The following is a 15,271-nucleotide window of genomic DNA, read 5'->3' as shown; positions in this document are numbered from 1 at the left end:
TCTGGTCGGGACACATGCGCAGACCAGCGTGATGTAGTGATGTCATCACGCTGGCCTGCGCATGGAGTCTTCCTATCGCCTTATAGGCTGCAGACCTAAAGTGGCGTGTAGCCTATAATATTTATTTGTATCTATGTCCAGAGGACATAGATAAAAGTGGATGTGGCTGTCGGTAGCACCAGGGCACCCTCCGGTTGTAGTGAGGCCACCGGACAAGAGGGGGCCCGTGCTGCCTGGCCCATAAATGTTAGGGGCTGTGCAGTGTGGGCCCAGTAGTGGCGTCGCTATCACTGTAGGAGCCATAACGACTGCAGCGGTAGTTACGCCACTGAAAATACCTGTCCTACTTCATTATGGTTTAAAAAACAGTGTTTATGTTCCAATGGTTTTTATTAAAGAATTTCAAGAAGTACAAGCTATACACCAAACAGTGTAATCAACATCAGGGGTCCCAAGCTCCGCATTACAAGCTATATCAGACATATACACATACGATATTACAACAGTGCAAAGGAATAAAAGGAGAGAGAAATAAGGAAAAAGAGAAGGGGAGAGGAAGCCAGACGTAAAAAAAACAACGTTTAAAAATGCCCTAATAAGAAAAATAAAATGTTACAAATAAATAAAATTAACGATTGTAAAAAATGACAACGCAAAAAAAATGCTTTACAATGCCAGCCAACCAAGCGTTGGCATTGTACATGGGGATCTTAGACTTGTGTGCAGCTGCTCGACAATGAAAATCCATTTCATGAGGCTCCTGACGCATAGTTCTAGTGCTGTCACTTGCAGAGGCAGTTTGGAACTTTGTAGTGAGTAATGCAAAAAAGAAGAAGTGAGTTTTATATGCCACGCACTTCAGCACTCAGTGGCCCCGCTTTGTGAGTTTGTGTGGTCTACCAATTTGTAGGTGAGTTGTTGTTACTCCAAGACACTTGCAATTCACAATAACCACACTTACAGTTCACTGGGGCAGATCCGGCACATCAGAAATTTCAGTAATTGACTTGTGGCAAAGGTAGCATACAATGACAGTACCATGTTCAAAGTCAGTGAGCTCTTCAGTGCGACTCATACTCAGGGCCAGTTTTAGACAAAGTGTGTCTCTGGGCAAGGTTACAAGTGGGGCCCTAAATGCAGAATTAGGGCCTGTTCACATCTGCGTCGGAGTTCCATTGATGGCTTCTGTCAGACCTTTCCATCAGGGGAACTCATGAACGCAAAACAAACGGAAACCATAGCTTATGTTTGCATTACCATTTATTTCAATGGTAATGTTTCTGCTGCAAATGGTTTCCGTTTGTCTCGATTCCATAAGGTTTTTGTTTATTTGGTGGAAACAATAGCGCAGTCGACTGAATAATACCCCCATACTGTTAGGGTATGTTCACACGACAAAATTTTGGCCGTTTTTCGGGCCGTAGACGCCCGAAAAACGGCCGAAAAATCGGAAGCAGAACGCCTCCAAACATCTGCCCATTGATTTCAATGGGAAAACGGCGTTCTATTCCGACGGAGCGTTTTTTTATGTGTAAAAAAATGGCCCCAAAAAAGAAGTGCAGGACACTTCTGGGACGTTTTTGGAGCTGTTTTCCATAGACTCTATTGAAAAAAGCTCCAATAACGGCCGTAAAAAAGCCGCGAGTGGCACAAAAAACGTCTGAAAATCAGGAGCTGTTTTCTCTTGAAAACAGCTCCATATTTTGAGACGTTTTTGACTCTGCGTGTGAACATACCCTCACTGAATAAAAATCACTATATAAAGACCAATATTACCACCATATAGTGACCATATAGTGACCATAAAGTGGTAGATGCCAGTTATACACAGGAGCTCTGCAGTTGATATAAGTGATTGCAGCACATTTATATCTAGTGACTCACAGGTGATGTTTTCTCTGATTAGAGTCGTTCACTTTCCATTTTTTTTCCTCCATTTGGCCCAGACCACTGTGATGGCTTATTCCAACCATGACTCGTGTCTGCAGAATTTGACACACTGACATGTTGGTTTCTCGCTTTTCAAGCACCCACCACACCTATACCCCATCCTCTAAACAAACTTGTAATCTACAGTGCCCCAGATGGTAATAATGATCTCTCAGTGCTCAACACAATAAAAGAGCACCATCAGTAACTGTGCCCCCTTTGTGCCCCCACAGCATTAATGCCTCCTTTGTGCCCCCTGCAGATAGCACCACAGTCCTCTGTCCCCCTTCTATATAGTGCCACACAACCCCCCTTAGTAGATAGTGCCACACAGCCCCCCTTGTATATAGTGGCCACAGCCCCCCTCCCTCCTATATAGTGCCACTCCCCTGTATATATAGTGCCACACAGCCCCCCTTGTATATAGTGGCCACAGCTCCCCTCCCTCCTATATAGTGCCACTCCCTTGTATATAAAGTGCCACTAGGCACCAATGTATATAGTGCCACACAGCACCCCTGTATATAGTGCCACAAAGCACCCCTGTATATAGTGCCACACAGCCCCCCTTGTATATAGTGCCACACAGCCCCCCTTGTATATAGTGGCCACAGCCCCCCTCCCTCCTATATAGTGTCACTCCCTAGTATATAAAGTGCCACACAGCCCCCCTTGTATAAAGTGCCACTCCGCCTCCCCTGTATATAGTGCCACACAGCCCCCCTTGTATATAGTGCCACACAGCCCCCCTTGTATATGGTGCCACAAACGCCCCCCTTGTATATAGTGCTACAAAGGTTTCCCTTATATATAGTGCCACACAGAAATCCCCCTCTATATTGCCACACAGAAATCCCCCCTGTATATTGCCACACAGAACCTCCACCTTGTATATAGTGCTGCACAGCGCCCTCCTTGTATATAGTGCTACACAGCACTCCCCTTGTATATAGTGCTACACAGTCCCCCTGGTATATAGTGCTGCACAGTCCCTCTTGTATATAGTGTCACACAACCCCCCCCTTAGTAGATAGTGCCACACAGCCAACCTTCTATATAGTGCCACTCCCTTTTGTGTATATATAGTGCCACACAGCCCTCCCTTGTGTGTATATATAGTGCCACACAGCCCCCCTTGTATATAGTGCCTCAAGCTCCCCCTTGGTATATAGTGCCACACAGTCCCCCTCGTTGTATATAGTGCCACACCGCAATCCCCCTGCATATTACAACACATCCCCCTCTCTTGTAGATAGTGTAACACAGAATCCCCCTTGTATACAGTGCTACACAGTGCTACACAGTGCCTCCCTTGTATATAGTGCTACACAGCGCTGCCCCCTTGTATATAGTGCTACACCATGACCCCCTTGTATATAGTGCTACACAGTGCCCCCCTTGTATATAGTGCTACACAGTGCCCCCCCTTGTATATAGTGCTACAGGGTGCCCACATCTATATAGTGCTACACAGTGCTCACCCTTGTATGTAGTGCTACATAGCGCTCCCACTTGTGTATATAGTGCTACACAGCCCCCCTTGTATATAGTGCTACACAGCCCCCCTTTTGTATATAGCGCTACACAGCCCCCTTGTATATAGTGCTACAAAGCGCTCCCCCTTGCATATACTGCTACACAGTGCTCTCCTTTGCATATAGTGCTACACAGTGCCCCCCCTTGTATATAGTGCTACAGGGTGCCCCCATCTATATAGTGCTACACAGTGCTCACCCTTGTATATAGTGCTACACAGCGCTCCCACTTGTGTATATAGTGCTACACAGCCCCCTTGTATATAGTGCTACACAGTGCTTCCCCTTTGTATATAGCGCTACACAGCCCCCCTTGTATATAGTGCTACAAAGCGCTCCCCCTTGCATATACTGCTACACAGTGCTCTCCTTTGCATATAGTGCTACACAGCGCCCCCCCTTGTATATAGTGCCACACAACCCCCCTCAGTAGACAGTGCTACACAACCCCCTTAGTAGATAGTGCCACACAGCCCCCCTTGTATATAGTGGCCACAGCCCCCCTCCCTCCTATATAGTGCCACTCCCTTGTATATAAAGTGCCACACAGCCCCCCTTGTATAAAGTGCCACGCAGCCCCCTTGTATAAAGTGCCACTCCGCCTCCCCTGTATAAAGTGCCACACAGCCCTCCTTGTATATAGTGCCACACAGCCCCCCTTGTATATAGTGCCATACAGCCCCCCTTGTATATAGTGCCACACAGCCCCCCTTGTATATAGTGCCACACAGCCACCCTTGTATATAGTGCCACACAGCCCCCCTTGTATATAGTGGCCACAGCCCCCTCCCTCCTATATAGTGCCACTCCCTTGTATATAAAGTGCCACACAGCCTCCCCTGTATGAAGTGCCACTCCGCCTCCCCTGTATGAAGTGCCACACAGCACCCCTGTATATAGTGCCACACAGCCCCCCTTGTATATAGTGCCACACAGTCCCCCTTGTATAAAGTGCCACACAGCCCCCCTTGTATATAGTGCCACAAACGGCCCCCTTGTATATAGTGCTACAAAGGTTTCCCTTATATATAGTGCCACACAGCAATCACCCTGTATATTGCCACACAGAACCTCCACCTTGTATATAGTGCTACACAGTGCCCCCCCTTCTATATAGTGCTACACAGTTCCCCCTTGTATATAGGGCTACACAGTGCTCCCCCCTTGTATATAGTGCTGCATAGCGCCCTCCTTGTATATAGTGCTACACAGCACTCCCCCTTGTATATAGTGCTACACAGCCCCCCTGGTATATAGTGCTGCACAGCCCCTCTTGTATATAGTGTCACATAACCCCCCCTTAGTAGATAGTGGCACACAGCCAACCTTCTATATAGTGCCACTCCCTTTTGTGTATATATAGTGCCACACAGCCCTCCCTTGTGTGTATATATAGTGCCACACAGCCCCCTTGTATATAGTGCCACAAATGCCCCCCTTGTATATAGTGCTACAAAGGTTTCCCTTATATATAGTGCCACACAGCAATCCCCCTGTATATTGCCACACAGAAATCCCCCCTGTATATTGCCACACAGAACCTCCACCTTGTATATAGTGCTACACAGTGCCCCCCCTTCTTATATAGTGCCTCAAGCTCCCCCTTGGTATATAGTGCCACACAGTCCCCCTCGTTGTATATAGTGCCACACCGCAATCCCCCTGCATATTACCACACATCCCCCTCCCTTGTAGATAGTGTCACACAGAATCCCCCTTATATACAGTGCTACACAGTGCCTCCCTTGTATATAGTGCTACACAGCGCTGCCCTCTTGTATATAGTGCTACACCATGCCCCCCTTGTATATAGTGCTACACAGTGCCCCCCTTGTATATAGTGCTACACAGTGCCCCCCCTTGTATATAGTGCTACAGGGTGCCCCCATCTATATAGTGCTACACATTGCTCACCCTTGTATATAGTGCTACACAGCGCTCCCACTTGTGTATATAGTGCTACACAGCCCCCCTTGTATATAGTGCTACACAGCGCTTCCCCTTTGTATATAGCGCTACACAGCCCCCCTTGTATATAGTGCTACAAAGCGCTCCCCCTTGCATATACTGCTACACAGTGCTCTCCTTTGCATATAGTGCTACACAGCGCCCCCCCCCCTTGTATATAGCGCTACACAGCGCCCCCTTGTATATAGTGCTACACCACGCTCCCCCTTGTATATAGTGCTACGCAGCGCTCCCACTTGTATATAGTGCTGCACAGCGCCCCCCCTTGTATATAGTGCTACACAGTCCCCCCTTGTATATAGTTCTACTCAGCGCTCCCCCTTCTATATTGTGCTACACAGCCCCCTTGTATATAGTGCTACACACCACTCCTCCCCTTGTATATAGTGCTACACAGCGCTCCCCCTTGTATATAGTGCTACACAGCGCTCCCCCACCTTGTATATAGCGCAACACAGAGCTCCCCCATGTATATAGTGCTACACAGTGCCCCCCTTGTATATAGTGCTAAACAGTGCCCCCCTTGCATATAGTGCTACACAGCGCCCCCCCCATGTATATAGTGCTACACAGCATCCCCTCTTGTATATAGTGCTACACAGCGCCCACCCTTGTACATAGTGCTACACAGTGCTGCCCCCCCTTGTATATAATGCTACACAGCCCCCCTCCGTATATTGCCAGACGACCAACGAAAGAAAATTGTACTTACCTTGCCCCATTCCCGCGACGTACGGATCGCTGCACTACCTCCGGGCAGGACGCATGCGCAGACCAGCGTGATGCAGTTAAGTCATCACGCTGCCCTGCACATGTAGTCGTCCTAGCGCCTTATAGGCTGCAGGCCTAATGTGGCCTGCAGCCTATAATATTCATTTGTATCTGCATCCTGAGGACACAGATACAAATGAATGTGGCTGTTGCTAGCACCAAGGCCCCCCTCCAGTGCTAGCAACACCACTGGGCATGAGGGGGCTGTGCCGCCCGGCCCATAAATGTTATGGGCCAGGCAACGCAGGCCCCGTAGCAGCCGAGGGCCCTAAGAGGATGGCGGCCCTGGGCAAGTGCCCACTTTGTCCCCCCTCCTAACACTGGCCCTGCCCATACTACTTCCAATGTTTGTCTATGGAGATTGCATGGCTGTGTGCTTGATTTTATGCACCTGCTTGCAATGAGTGCTGAAACACCTGAACTCAATAATTAGGAGGGAGGTCCACATATTTTTGGACATATAGTGTATCACTATTTTTAGTATATGTAGTCTATTTCTGTGGAACTTACTAAAATAATAATTAAGTTATAAATCAAACTCTTACCTAGTTACATACAACAAGGTACAGGTTTAAACTAAAAAAGAAAACTCTCTCTAAAATGTAATAGTCTTGGTTTGATGGGCACTGTAGGCAGTAGAATCTGGAGTCTTATGACATGTTTACAAAAACCATGCACCTTTTCTAAGGATTTTGATACATTTCTGTAGGAGCGAGAATGTCCGAATATTGTCATGCTGCCTGGTGACGGGCTATAACTACTATCTCACAGGGATAGTACCTGATGGATAAAGGAGAAATAATACTGCATTGACTATTTGCAGATTTCTTAAAAATGACAAATGAATTGTGGTGTATCACTGAATATGTCAAACCTAAAATATTAATTTTAATAATAATCCACTAAAATATTAGACCAGAGTTAAATCCATATAGGAAAAATACAATCAAACATAAAGGCACAAATCAATTAGGGCATCAATGTGTTCCACACAAATCGTAGCATGTGTTCTGAACCTCCTGTATTTCGGTTACAGTTAGCAACCGCAGAAACATGCAAAGGACTAATCCCGCTTTATAAACCCTATATCAAGGGTGTCGTCACATAAAGCAGAGGATTTACCACATCCAAATTAAGGCTATGTTCACACGGGGTCTTTTGCCGAGTTTTTTGACGCGGAAACCGCGTCGCAAAACTCGGCAGAAACGGCCCGAGAACGCCTCCCATTGATTTCAATGGGAGGCGTCGGCGTCTTTTTCCCGCGAGCAGTAAAACTGCCTCGCGGGAAAAAGAAGCGACATGCCCTATCTTCGGGCGCTTCCGCCTCCGACCTCCCATTGACTTCAATGGGAGGCAGGAGAAAGCGTGTTTTCTGCCCGCGGCGCTCAATGGCCGCGGGCGAAAAACGGCGCGATCATTGCTATTCACACGGAGTATTTTGGGGGAGGAATATCTGCCTCAAAATTCCGTTTGGAGCTTTGAGGCAGATATTCCTCCCCCAAAATACTCCGTGTGAACTCACACGGAGTATTTTGGGGGAGGAATATCTGCCTCAAAATTCCGTTTGGAACTTTGAGGCAGATATTCCTCTCCCTGCACGCCGATTTTCGCGGCAATTATCGCGCCGTTTTTCACCCGCGGCCATTGAGCGCCGCGGGCATAAAACAGCGAGATATACGCTTTCTCCTGCCTCCCATTGAAGTCAATGGGAGGTCGGAGGCGGAAGCGCCCGAAGATAGGGCATGTCGCTTCTTTTTCCCGCGAGGCAGTTTTACTGCTCGCGGGAAAAAGACGCTGACGCCTCCCATTGAAATCAATGGGAGGCGTACTCGGGCCGTTTCTGCCGAGTTTTGCGACGCGGTTTCCGCGTCAAAAAACTCGGCAAAAGACCCCGTGTGAACATAGCCTAACAAATGCAATCGTGTTTGTCAATCAATGAACAAACACATAAGTTGCCCTTAGCAACCAATTTGCGTAATAAATGTACAGGGTGGTGATGGGTATGTACCCTATTCAAACCTGAGATAGCTCTGAAACGTTCAATCCTCAGGACTAGCCGTTTTATCACCACAAAAGGGCGGCCTCACACAGAAAAAATATATCCCTGCATATCCCCTGGGAAGCCCTACAATAGGGTCTATTAAAAGACTGTATAAGAATGTCATCCCATATTGGCCCGACTCACTACCCTGTAAGCATGGTTCATCAGGGGTCAGTTTGTGGGTGTCGGTGGCATATACAATGTATATCAAATCAAAGTATAACCACCAAGCACAGTAGAGGAAGCATCACTTTCTTTGTGGTTCATTGTGAAACCAATGAAGAGGTGTGTCCTCTGATACTATTGTCCCTGGGCACTTTTTCAAGTATGCACCCCCCCCCCAGAACTCTGAAGACAGAACTCTGATGACACTGTACGTATATATTTGAAGATTCCAGCATAGTGGCTCAGTGGTTAGCACTGTTGCCTTGCAGCGCTGGGGTCCTGGGTTCAAATCCAACCAAGGACAACATCTGCATGGAGTTTGTATGTTCGTTCTCCCTGTGTTTGCGTGGGTTTCCTCCGGGTACTCCGGTTTCCTCCCACACCCCAAAAACATACCAATAGGGAATTTAGATTGTGAGCCCTAATGGGAACAGTAAATGAGGACCTCTGTACAGCGCTGAGTAATATGTTGGCGCTATATAAGTAACTGAAATAAATAAATAGTTTAGGCCACAGATCTGGCACGGTTTTGAATTTGCTGTAAAAGCCGAATGAGCCATACAGAAGAGAGAAAGCAGAATACTTTGAGACCCAAAAGAGTCAGGAGCTTTAACTTGTTTATGGTTTCCAGACATCTTGACTTGGCAATTGTTGCCCACTCTTCCTTGCAAAAGTGTTCCAAATCTGTCAGATTACGAGGGTATCTCCTGTATACAGCCCTCTTCAGGTCACCCCATAGATTTTCAATGGGATTTAAGTCTAGGCTCTGGCTGGGCCAATCCAAAACATTGATCTTCTTCTGGTGAAGCCGTTCTTTTGTTGATTTGGAGGTATTCTTCAGATCGTTGTCATGCTGAAAGGTGACATTCATCTTCAGCTTTTTAGCAGAGGCGTGCAGGTTTTGTGCCAATATTGCCTGATATTAGAACTGTTCATAATTCCCTCCACCTTGACTAAAGCCCCAGTTCCAGCTGCAGAAAAAAACAGCCCCAAAGCATAATGCTGTCTCCACCGTGCTTCACTGTGGGTATGGTGCTCTTTTGGTGATCTGCAGTGTTGGCTTTACGCCAAACATACCTTTTGGAATTATGGCCAAAAAGTTCAATCTTGTTCTCATCAGACCAGAACACGTTTTCCCACATTCTTTTGACAGACTTAATGTGAGTCTTTGCAAAACCTAGCCAGGCTTGGATGTTTTTCTTTGTCTTGCCACCCTACCCACACAGCCCAGACATATGAAGAATACGGGAGATTGCTGTCACATTGACTACACAACCAGTACCTACCAGAAAGTCCTGCAGCTCCTTTAATGTTGTTGTAGGCCTCTTGGTAGCCCCCCGGACCAATTTTCATCTTGTCTCTTCATCAAGTTTTGAGGGATGTCCAGTTCTTGGTAATGTCACTGTTGTGCCAAATGTAATTCACTTCTTGATGACCGTCTTCAGTGTGTTACATGGTATATCTAATGCCTTGGAAATTCTTTGGTACCCTTCTCCTGAATGATGCCTTTCAACAATCTGATCCCTTTGATGTGTTGTAATCTCTTTATGGACCATGGCTTTTGCTGTCACATGCAACAAAGAAAATGTCAGGAAAATCCTAATAGAACTTCTGAACTTTATATAGGGTTACTCAGAATCACTTTAAATAATGGCAGCTGTGTACTATGTGAACTATTTTTAACCTGAGTTTAAATGTGATTGGCTAATTCTGAACACAAGCACATCCCCCAATTATAAGAGGGTCACTTATGCAACCACATTATTGTAGTTTTTTTATTTTTCCCCTCTAAATGATTTGTTTGTTTTTCAATGGAATTGTACAGATTATAGGTAACATTAACCCCTTCCCGACATCCGCCGTAAATATACGGTGCACGCCGGGTGGGGAAATATGGAGCGGGCTCACGGGCTGAGCCCGCTCCATAGAGCAAGTGTGTCGGCTGTGTGTTACAGCCGACACTTCCGGGTTACGAGCGAGATCGCGCTTTAGCGCGATCCCGCTTGTTTAACCCGTTAAATGCCGCGTTCAATAGAGATCGCAGCATTTAAATTACTAAAAACAGGGGGGCGACCCCCTGTAACGTCTCAACGGCCCCCCCGCGGCGAGATCGGGGGGAGCCGTTGGTTCACACAGCTGCCTGGGGGTCTGACGAAGTCCCCCAGGTGCGCCATCTTGGTACTCCTATGAAGCTCTGCCTCCGGCAGGGCTTCATAGGAGACTGTCAGAATCACGATATACTGCAATACATTAGTATTGCAGTATATCGTGCAAGCGATCTAACGATCGCTGGTTGAAGTCCCCTAGGGGGACTAATAAAAAATGTAAAAATTAGTTAAATAAAGTTTGTTTTTTTGTGTAAAAAATAAATAAATATTAAAAGTTCAAAAAACCCCCCTTTTCCCATTTTCCCCCTAGAGCATAGTAAAAAATTAAATAAATAAACATAATTGGTATCGCCGTGTCCGTAAAAGTCTTAACTATCACAATATATCATTATTTCACCCGCACAGTGAACGCCGTAAAAAAATAATAATTGTAAACGCCAGAATCTCTATTTTTTGTTCACCTAATCTCCCACAAAAAAGGAAATAAAAAGTGATCAAACCGTCACATTGACACCAAAATGGTATTATTAAAAACTACAGCTTATCCCGCAAAAAATAAGCCCTTATACCACTTAATCGACGGAAAAATAAAGACGTTACGGCTCTCGGAATTTGGCGGAACAAAATAAATTTTCTTTTTTACACTTAGGTTTTTACTTGTAAAAGTAGTAAAATATAGAAAAACCTACACATATTTGGTATCGGCGTAATCATATTGACCCATAGAATAAAATGAATATGTTGTTTTAATTGTACAGTGAATTACGTAAAAATAGCGCGCAAAAAACCATGGCGGAATCGCTGTTTTTTTCATTTTCTACCCCACAAATAATTTTTTTCCTGTTTCCTAGTACATTATACGGCAAAATAAATGGTGCTACGAAAAACGACAACTTGTCCCGCAAAAATCAAGCCCTCATAGTACTATATCGACGGAAAAATAAAGGCGTTATGGCCTTTGGAATGTGGGGAGGGAAAAACGAAAATGAAAATCTGAAAAAGGGCTGCGTCGTGAAAGGGTTAAGGCTGGGTTCACACAGCGTTTTTTGCAGGAGGAAAATCTGTGCATTTTGAGGCCGATTTTACTCTGCCTTTTATGCTGATTTTCGCTCCGTTTTTTGCTGCGTTTTTTGCCCGCGGCCATTGAGTGCCGCGGGCATAAAACGCTGCGTAATGCGCTTTCTCTGCCTCCCACTGATGTCAGTGGGAGGTCAGAGGCATAAACGCCCAAAAATAGGGCATGTTACTTCTTTTTCCCGCAAGCTGGTTTTTCCGCTCCCGGGAAAAAAACGCCTCCGTCTCCCATTGAAATCAATGGGAGACAATTTCGGCCGTTTTTTGACACGTTTTCCGAAATGATTCATTTTGTATTGATTTTTTGACATGACGAAGACCTGGCATTTTAACAGCGGTGTGTAGACTTTTTATATGATTGATAGATAGATAGATAGATAGATAGATATAATCCAAAAATCAGGCAGCACTCCAAGATATAAACAAAGTAGAAAAAGGTGCTTTATTGGTCCAAATACACACAATGTTTCAGCTCAACACAGGAGCCTATCTCAAGTGACTTGAGAAAGGCTCCTGTGTTGAGCTGAAACGTTGTGTTTATATGGACCAATAAAGCACCTTTTTCTACTTTGCTTATACCTTGGAGTGCTGCCTGATTTTTGGATTCTACTACAGCAGGTCTGTTAGCCCTGACCTGGGCAGGTCGGCACCCATCCATGATTCACAAGGCTGTGCGGCTGACGTTGTATTTGGAATTTAGATAGATAGATAGATAGATAGATAGATAGATAGATAGATAGATAGATAGATAGATAGATAGATAGATAGATAGATAGATAGATAGATAGATAATCTTCATTTATATAGCTCCAAAACTTTACTAGCAAACTTTTTTGTGATTGCTGTGACCTTTAGAAACAGAGGTCAATGGATTGGTGGAGCACAGGGGGGGGGGGCCTGCAGGTAGTTCTAAGACGTTGCTGGAGAGATAGATATAGGTCGCCAATATGTTTATAGTCCAGTTCACAACTAGTTTCCACTTTGAACAATCCATTTATGTTATAAAGGCCACTCAGAAATAAACTGATCAGAGTGTCCCCTAGTTATCAGCTGCAATCTATTGGGGAACCTGGAAACAAGTGTTTAATTCTCCTGCAGCGCCACCACAGGGGAAATTCCACATTACATAGTGCCCACTGTTATTATTGTGCTGTCTGTGTAATGTGTGGACAATAGAGTGAGAGACGCTCTGTTGTAGCCGCTCAACGCTCTGGTTAATAGAAGAGGGTTCTGAACAGGAGACACTTCCCAAATTAACTCAGAATTCCCTAATACGGCATTTGAAAGTTGCTTTTTTAAACCAGTCAACCCCGAGGTGTTGAACTAAGAGGTGTGAGGAGGTAATCCAAACTACACAGGCAAAATGATATGCAGCAGCTAACTACCATATTTTCGGACTATAAGACGCAGTTTTTAGCAAGAATAAATCTTGCTAAAAAGTCCCTGCGTCTTAAAGTCCGCAGTCAAGGGCCCCCTGACCGCTTCATTACTTAACGCCTTCCCGACCCATGGCGTGCCGGCACATCATAGAGCGAGAGGGGGGTGATGTATGGAGCGGGCTCACACGCTGAGCCTGCTCCATACACTGCAGGTGTCAGCTGTGATTTACAGTGGACGCGCTGCTCTAACGGCCAGGAACAGCAATTTCGCTGTTTCTAGCCGTTTAAAAGTGTTGTGCCATAAAACACATGTATCCCCTATCCGTGGTCCGACCCCCAGCGATAAGGAGAATGGGGACCGATAGTGACCAAGAGCGCTGCATGAGAAGCTTTGACTTCCGCGTTGAATGGGATTGTTCTGCGCATGCACGAGCATCTCTCCATAGATCTCTATGGAGCTGCGGAACAAATAAGCCGAACACAGAACCCGGAAGTCCGAGCTTCTCATGTAGCGCTTTGGGTGACTTTCGGTCCCCTGTTCTACTTATAGCTAGGGGTCCCAGCGGTCGGACCCCCAGCGATCCCACATGTAGCTCCATCCTGTGGATAGGGGATACATGTGTTTTATGGCAAACCCCTTTAACTAGTTAAATGCCGCGGTCAGGTTTGTCTTATAGTCTGAATTTTTTTTTTATATATACCGTATTTTTCGACCCTCTTGTGCAGTATCTTTTCTTTATCAGATAAAGCTGAAAACTAAGTAAAAATATATTACCAATTTGTTGTTGTTAGATTTAGCAACTGTTATTTTAAAGCTGAACATACTTTATTAGTCATGTGATCTGATTTTTAATAAATGTTTCAAATAACATTGGGGGAATTTATGAAACCTTCTAAACCGGTTTTCTGGCGTAGAAAAATTTCAATATGCGCAAAAACTTGCTTTTTGCACAACATTTTTGTAACTCTGTTTTTACGACACCTCCCCCATTAAAAAAAATTAATTGAAATTTTTTACATTTTTTAATTTACTACAATTTACGCCAGAAATGTAGAGTAAATTATAGCGCAAATCGGCATAGATTTGATTTTCTGGTGCACGGATGGCCATAGATGTAACTACTTTATTAAGAGTTGTGCGCCTCTTAATAAATTAGGCACATCTTACTCCAACTTCCCTAGATTAAGAATGGAGTATGAAACGCCAGCCTTTTTAACCCCCCCCCCCCATGGTACCAGTTTTTTTGCTATAGATTGCATTTGCTTGGTGTTCAAGGATCCCCTTGTATAAAACATGACCCACAGAATTTCAGGGTTCCACCAGATGTGAAAATGTACCATTGTGATCCATCACCTGCTGTCCTTTCCAGATCAGTGCTTCAACTTTCTGACTCGAATCCTCACAAAGTAATGAACTAAAAATAATAAACAAGTGTCATTGCTGTTCTGGCGTATTATGAAACTCCAGGAATAAAGGCAAACTCGGGAGGGAGAGAAAGTAGACACCATAAAATTCATACACAAAGATCACTTCATTAGAAACTCCCAAAAAGATTTTTTATTAATGCAATTTTTGAATCCACCAATCATGTGACCGCTATTCAATGCATAAAAGCATGCAAATCTAGTCAAGAAGTTCAGTTTATGTCCTCTCTGTCTGCCACTATTCATGTGGGAACTGTCTGGTTGGCACTCTTAATGGGGTCACCGTCTATCTGGGAATGTTTATGAGGTCACTCTAGAACGGTCTATGGAGTTACTTTTATGCGGTTTATTTTTTCTGGGGACTCTCTGGCACTGATTATGAGGGCTCTCTGGCACTATTATTTAGGGTACGCTGACACTGAATTGAAAATAGGGGTGCTTTGACTGGGCAGTATGTCCTGTATTTAATGGGTTAGGCACACCACCTCTTATGTCTCCCTCCAAGCAACTACTATGTTTTTTTGTCTCCTGCCAAACAATAGAGTGAAGAAAAAAATGTGATTTGAGTAATTGTGACATTATAATGGTTGTTGATGCCAGATGGGATTGTTTGAGTAAAATTTACAGAGAATTGTGTGCAAAACAAAACTAATAAAAACAACCAGTGACTGCCAGTTCGGTGGGCAAAAATACAATGGAGCTCAGAGGTAAATGTCAAAACTGGTATGTAGGCTCAATTGCACATAGTGGCAGGACCAGGGACTGCAGACGGGGGCTTTTAGTGAAAAACAACATTGGTAAAATAGGGCCTACCTGTTGGGTGGTTTTTGTGGGCAGGTGCACTTTAAGTTCGATCAGTATCCCTTGCTCTTGGTT

At 45.0% G+C, this 15,271-nt stretch overlaps 1 protein-coding gene across 8 annotated transcripts in view; it reads left to right on the top strand.

Moving 5' to 3' along the window:
* The window catches only part of PPFIA2 (PPFI scaffold protein A2), a 373,500-nt gene that overhangs the window by 200,097 nt on the left and 158,132 nt on the right, over positions 1 to 15,271 (top strand). The gene's annotated exons all lie outside the window — the stretch shown is intronic.

Source organism: Rhinoderma darwinii, chromosome 3, assembly GCF_050947455.1.
Source record: "Rhinoderma darwinii isolate aRhiDar2 chromosome 3, aRhiDar2.hap1, whole genome shotgun sequence".
Lineage (NCBI taxonomy): Eukaryota > Metazoa > Chordata > Amphibia > Anura > Rhinodermatidae > Rhinoderma > Rhinoderma darwinii.
This window is presented reverse-complemented; position numbering and strand designations above follow the sequence as displayed.